This window comes from Anopheles aquasalis, chromosome 2, assembly GCF_943734665.1.
Source record: "Anopheles aquasalis chromosome 2, idAnoAquaMG_Q_19, whole genome shotgun sequence".
Classification (NCBI taxonomy): domain Eukaryota; kingdom Metazoa; phylum Arthropoda; class Insecta; order Diptera; family Culicidae; genus Anopheles; species Anopheles aquasalis.
This window is the reverse complement of record NC_064877.1, coordinates 5,740,001-5,747,500: the sequence shown is the minus strand read 5'-3', so window position 1 is coordinate 5,747,500 and position 7,500 is coordinate 5,740,001.

Here is a 7,500-nt window from a genome sequence, read left to right as displayed (position 1 = left end):
CCACTGCCAATAAGATTAAACAAACAAACAAAAATACAAGCAAAAAAGAAACAAAAACTAACGTAAAAACCGTTCGCAAAAACGGACGCAAAACCATTACGGATAGGAGATGGCGAAGATCGATCGACCAATTCGGTTGTAATAAGTGCCAGTGTGTGGGCGAGTGTGGTTGTGGGTGTGCTGTGAGACTGACAAAACAAACAAATAACGGGCAGTCACAGGCGCAATGCACAAGCACGACCGCACACACAGGCACACACGGTTCTCTTCGTGGTAGATCATTTATCAGGTGAGGATGAGTGAAATTTATTAACAAGCTAATCGCATTCGCACACATTAAGCGAATGCACGCGCTCTTACATAAAAGTTCTGGTTACTGATGGCGCATGGTAGTGTAGGAAGAAGCATACAGAATGGCAATGGGGACTGATTTGTGCAGTACAAGATCGGCAATGATCACAAGACGATCAAGGAGGATGAAGGAGGACGATAGAAGAAGCTGAGGAAGAAAAGAACGAAGGCAGGCAGACAGGCAAGCAGATGCATGGGCGCGGGAAGCGAACTCTAAGCTAAACAAAAACCGTCTAGACCCGTAAGTCATAATCGTAAATTCTACTCCCTTAAATCACGTAAAACACATGAAAACCACAAAAATGCAAATTCTGTCTATGTGTAGTAGTGAGCGAGAGTATGCGAACGGTGAAGGAAGGAGTGAGCAAACACAATACAAAAGCGAAAACGCGGAATCGCGGAAAATGGGCAAAGAAAAGTGGTGGGCCCCTTCCGCTCAGTGCGGTTAATTGTAAATCGATAAGGGATAAGAGAAAAGTAGGAGAAACACAAAACAAAAGAAAACAGAAGAAAAAGCGAGAGCAAAGAGTGAAACACAACACAGACACAAACAGTCAGACAGCCAGACAAACAGCGAGCGAAGCGGAAGGACATCTAAAAGCCGCACACAAAACAGCGAAAAGCAGAGCAGCTATTAGCAACGCAACGCCTAAACAAGAATAGTACTAAACCCCTGTACTAAACACACTACTAAACAAAAGCAGAAAGCAACCCGTTAATCATCACCCGCTTCTTTGGACGGTGCCACTGGTACTGGTGCACTCATTCGTGGCGTACCGCTACCATCCGTGGCCTCTGATGATTCCTTCAAAGGGTACCGCATTTCAACTTGTCGGCATCCTTAATTCGGTTCGGTTCTTGTTCACCCTGTTGTGCCGTGCCTACCAAAAAAAAAAATCGCAATCGCAAACACCACCAACAGCAGCGCGGTGATGGAGTTTAGTACTTTCTTCGTAAGGAGGGTTCTTTTCCATCGAGAGGGCGACCACCAAACCCGATGACAGTATGTCGAAGTGAAGTTTTTAATGACGAACGAACGAGGTTCGTGGAAGGCTGTATGAAATGAATGTAATTTGTTGCATCCCTGCTGTGAAGCACCTCTCTTTGCGCCATTTTGTGATAACAGTTAGTGTTCGCTGGCACGTCTCAAAGCAGCAGGAGTGAGAAGTAAGAAGAAGGATTTTACTTCTTCTGTTTTTTTATTGTGTTTTTGTTTTTCCGAATCCACCGGCCACCGGCATTGGGGTGGTTCCGGTTCGATTTGCTATTTATTATGCGCCAGATGCGTGGCGTCCGGTCTGCGGATGTTTCATATTTATTACTCTTCCTCACCTTGTTGTCTGTGATTTCTTGAGCCTATTTTTGGGGAGGCTTTGCCGATCGCGATCGCATCGTGCCACCGTGATCGACTGCTCCGGGGCCGCGGTAGTGGAAAATGGAGCCCGTGCTACCGCTACGGCCGTTACGGCCAAATACGGCGTTTTCGTTTGCCAAAAAACAGAAAAGGGCGCAAGTGAAGCCGCTAGTGATGCTTTACGCTCATGTGATTGTTGTTAATTGTTGTTGTTACCCCGTCCGCCACAAAACCCCAACCGTTGTGTCATTCCACAACATACCGCTGTTGCTCGATCACTCGAGGAAGATGATCATGATCCTTTACCGGCCGGCGCTCTTCAGCTTTGGTTACAAACCCCAACAAAAAAAAAAAAAACTCCTCACCGACGCGCGCCTGTTACTTCACGTGCTCTTCACGTCCACTCCAGCCAATCTGTTCCGATCGAGAATAAGCAAAAAATAGAGAGATAAACAGGGGAGATTGGGTGTTAGATACCCCAACGATTTAGATGCGAGAAAGACACGGGATGAAGACCATTGACAGACAGCTACTAGCCTGCTACTATTACTACTATTACTACTACCACTAGCTAGCTGGCAGGATGGTGGGAATGATACGCAATTTTGCAACCGATGATCTCTTTACAAATGTTCATTTTATTTGTTTTTTTTTTGTCTCCATACATAATAATTGTATATTTATTAAATATATATTTGATTGTTCGTATCATTGCTCCGTGTGTATGCGTATGTGTGCGTGTCTGTGTCTGTCTGTCTCTCTGTGGTTCCCGGTTGCCCGCCGATTGTCTCTTTCGATCGATCGTCGGATCGTTGTCAATATCAGACTCGAACAGCATACGATCGCCATTACAAAGGATACGCCTGAAATGGAATGGGTGTATCCTGGTGCAAACAAACAGGAGGTGAGCAAGAGCTGCTATTCGCTGGTACACTTTTGCGGGCTGGCACTGGCCATTCCAGCGCTCCAGGGTTCTCTTTTTAATGCTGCTTAAATAACACCAAACCAAACCATCTAACAGACACAAAACTAAAGAGAGAGAGAGAGAGAGAGAGAGAGGGAGAGGAAAAGGGATTCGAGGAGAATTACACGAGAAACTACAGCTACACTTTCACTTCACGTCACTATTTCGACTTATCTTAATCACTACGAAAACAAAAAAGAACTACAAACGGAAAAGCAATTTCAATGTGCGCGTGTGCGCGTAACGCAAAGTGGGAACGTCATCGCCAACAGACAGGCGATCGAATCGACGCGAAGCTACAGTGTAAGGTACAAGGCGGGGAAAGGATCGTGAGAGTGAAAAATCAAAAGCAAATTACCGACTCGAACGCACATCTCTCTACTAACTCACGCAAGCCTGCAAGCCTATCATCACCACCAACCATCACCATCGGCGAAGACACGCGTGTGGCGCGCGCGCTCTAGTGTAAACTCAACAAACAAAAAACACACAACATACACACTTTACACGGATGACAATCGTGAGCAAACCAATAAGCAAACGCATAACTCATTAATCGTAAGCGCACACCACAGGATGGATGGAGAAAAAGGCGGGAAACGGAAAGAGAAAGAGAGCGAAAGAGCGAGAGCAGACGATGGTGAATCGAAGGCGCGGTACTGATTGCATCTGATGCTGCTGATTGTTTTCCACCGTAGCGTACGAGCTCCTCTCCTCCTTTCGCCATTCCTCCTTCGTCCATTCCTGGCGGTTTTTTTTTTTTGCTCTGGCCGGATAAACCGTTCGCTTGACAGCTTCCGGTGTTGTACTCACTTGCATCGTGGGCGCGAGCGGGTTCGGAGGATGCCAGGTGCTCTATCACATAAGTCTATATCGAGCGCGAAACGATTCGAACGAGTTGTGGTGGCGGAAAAAATCGGAATGGTAAACGGAATACAAAACAAAACGGAAACAACGTGGTATATGGAATGTATTAAAAAGACTAAAATTTTTGCCTATTTACATGTACAAAACTACACTAACGGGAAGCGTAGAAGCAACCAATTTAATTCGAGTGCGATACGATTCCTGGCAGACGAATGGTGGTGACGAGGTGGAACTCTGGTTAGCGCAGGATCTGTTTCGAAGGATTGTGGAAGGAAATGGACGTGAAATGATTCTCGGAGCTCGTATACAGGATAAATGCGGATTTTTAAACATTTGAACAAAAATACGATAACTGCATGATTGGCATCGACAGAGAGAGATAAATTGGAATTCAAAAGAGAGAGAGAGAGTCCAGCGAGAATGAAAAAAAGGCCATTTGGAATCCAAACAAGGAAGCGAAGGCATACAAGAACGGCCGGGTCGCTTGGGGCCCTCTGTTGAGAGCCCCAGGACCCGCAGAGCGTGGTTAGCCGCTGTTCGTCGGCGCTACTAATAACTACCAAAACCCGTTTGTCGTGCTGTAGTAGTGAAGCTATTTAAGTGTACATTTCCTCTCCCGTTTTTTCGTGTTGTTTAGCAAAGCAAAAGAAAAAAGAGAAGCAGCAGAAGGGTAAGCAAGAGCTGGACGAACCACCCTGCTGGTTCCGCCCTCCATACCTGCCCTGCCGCCCCGCATATTTGTGACTAAATAACGTTTAATAAAGCAGTTTAATAACCTTTAAAAAAAAGAGAAAAAAGAAAGGAAAGCTGACGATGATGGAAAACCATAGTTGATTAAGGATCGCTAGAGGAGACGTTTGCAGGAGATCAGGTAGAATGCATCACAAAATACCCCGCCAGAGCACGTGCGGTGGCAGGAAGTATCGACAAGAAGAAAACCGAGCATCATTGGAGCAGCAGCGGTGTCACCGACAGATAGACAGACAGACCGACAGAGACATGAAGGTGAAACACGAAACAAAATGCGTGAAATCAATTGCGGAGAGCTTGGAGTCACCAAACAAATCACCGATGATCATACGAAGCAGCAGAAGGCTTGCTGGAAGGAAAAGAGGAAGGAAAAAGGCCACCCCATAGTACGTGGCAGAAAAGGGCAAAACGATGGCGCGTCTGATGGAGCATTATTCGTTCGGTTACCGTATTTTATTATCCCATATCTTTCCTTTTTTCGTGTAAGGTTCAGATTAGAAGGCTGGATGCTGGAAGCGCGATCATCGCGATCGTACGCCGGTTAGTAGATGATATAGATGCGTGTTTCTAGTGTGTGCTGTGGTGGTTACGGGAGTACTAAGTGTAAGCAAAGTATCGGAACGAATCCCTAAGATTTAGTGTGGACAAAGTAAGAGACAAGAGGGAGAGAGAGAGAGAGAGAGAGAGAACAAAGCGAGACAGTTTATTCACTACCCACCTTTTTCGATTAAGTTTATCCCTTACGATCACTAGCTGTAAGTGCAAAGCAATGGCTGAAGAAAGCGACAAAGAGATAGAGAGAGAGAGAGAGAGAAGGAGAGAGAGATGGAGTTGTGTGTATGTGTGTGTTTGTGTGTTAGAAAGAGAAAGTTTATTGATCTAATGCCCTGCTTCGTTTGAACCATTTTATAGTCACGTAAAGCACTCCCTCTTAACTAAGCAAACTCCGTGCCGAGCAGGTTGCTTTCTTATCTTCACCTTCTTCTTCTTCTTCTTCTCCTTATTCTTGGGGGGCGCAGTCGTTGTTTATGGTTAAGTTTAGAAACATAAAGAAAACATACACAAAAAATACACAAACACACATGTTACATTAAACAAAAACACACAACAAAACAAACAAACAAACAAAAAAACAAACAAAAACTCACTACAAAATGTCTTTCCTGTACGATTTATCATATAATTGATGCCAACATATGCTGCACGCGAGCTCACGAGCTTCCGCCTGGGGGCACGATGTGGATTGTTTTATCGTTCGTTCTTCGTTTGTGTCGGTCGGTAGGAACAGAGGACCGGTATCGATAAATGCCGTTAGTGGTTAGGTAAGAGTTCGAGAGGATTAGATGATAGGACACACACAAAAACACACTACTTTTATACACAAATAAAAAAAACACAACAAACGAAACCTAAATGCCAAGGCCAAGAAGTAATCATGGTATCTCTGTAAAGTTACGACACTAGTGTATGTATTTTGCAATATGATTTAGCGCAATTTGCTTAAGTTACAGTTAGCCCGTATTCGCTTTATTCCCTTTTTTTCTCTTTCGTTTCCTTTTTTTCTCATGCGCTTATCGCTTGCGATTTTAACCAATTCATCTGCTGTTATCTACCCTCTTCTGTTATCTATATATTTATTTATGAAGCTACTTTCCCTTCTTTCTGTGCAAACGTACTGCCGTTTGCGGTACTTGTACAGTTTCACGATGATCACGTTTCATTAGTTTGATATGATTTTAGGGAATAAATATATATATACATAGGTTAAACTTGATGATCGTATTCGGATTCCCCCCGCCCCCCACCTCTCCACAACCATCAGCATCTCGTCGTACGTGTTCGATCTGCTACGAAACCATTCTTATTTATCGGCCATTTATACCTAAGATTAAGTGTATGTGTGCTGTTGGTGCGGACGAGACCCTTGATCCTTGATCCTTGATTCTATCAGCTACCTTTTTTTTTATATAAAAATTGAACTTTCAACATCCGTTCTGATCCCTTTTCAACTTTCGGTTTCAAATTCGATACCCGATTTTCCCCCTACGTAACCATGTGCGCCCACCATTATCGCTGTCGCTTATTTTTTAGCCAATTTCGTTAGTCATAAGTGAAACGAAAGTACCATTTTTACTTTATTTTTTATTTACCCGATAAGAACCGTAGTGAGAATTATACCTTTACATAGCGTTAAACATATGCACACAAATGATTCTGTTCGTTCTTTATTGCGTCAGCGTTTCGTTTTTTTTCTTCGTCGCCTTCCAAGCCGTAGTCCAAGAGATTGGTTTGGCTTACAGTCGCCGTGGCCACAGTTCGCTAGGTTTAGTGCTGTTCGGGGTTAGCTGCAGCTAAGGATTGGAAGGCCTGACACGTGCAAAAAGCTTATCGGTTGGTGGAATGGGAATTTTGTTCGTTTGTGGGGCACCAAACCAATGGCAGGAAGGACGGTTGCCGTTTGCCCATCGTGCACACATACCGCGACACAAACACTCACTCACTCACTCACTACACACGAAACCTCACCGCTACCCCTCCCCCCAAAACGCTACACGCAACAAAACGAAACGGCCTTAGGTTTTAGTGTAGTTCAATATACAACATTAGAGATATTTAAAGCTAGTTATCTTTTTTCTTATTTTATTGTACCTTTACATTTCAGTTATCATAAATGAAAATATTTATTTATTACTCAAAAGAAGAAAAAAACGGACGCCCCCTCACAACTGCACCATACTGCACTGTGCCGGCCCCCTACACCCGGGGACACCGAAGATATAGAGAGTGAACAGAGCAAAGAGATGAAAGAAGTGATGAGAAAGAAGTTGAGAAAAGCGAACGTAATAACACAGATAACTGGAACGGGCGGAAGCTGAACAAAACAGAAAACGGAATACAATCACTAGCAAAGGAACGGTAGAAAACAGAAATGTAAAAGATGTAAGCGAAACCAGCAGAAACAATAGCAGATGAAATAGTAAGAAACTCTAACGGCTACAGCGGTGGAACAAAATTTGCACAAGCAACTTGCACGGACAGAGGAGTTGGTTCGGATCTTTGCATGATTGATGTTGTTGTTGTTGATGTTGTTGTTGTTAGCACGTTATGGTTTTTGCTCTCTTCTCACTCCCACACCACCACCGCCACCACCACCACTATCCCTCCCCACTATTATCTCTATTGCTGCTCTCACACTCCTACACCAGCCCAGCCT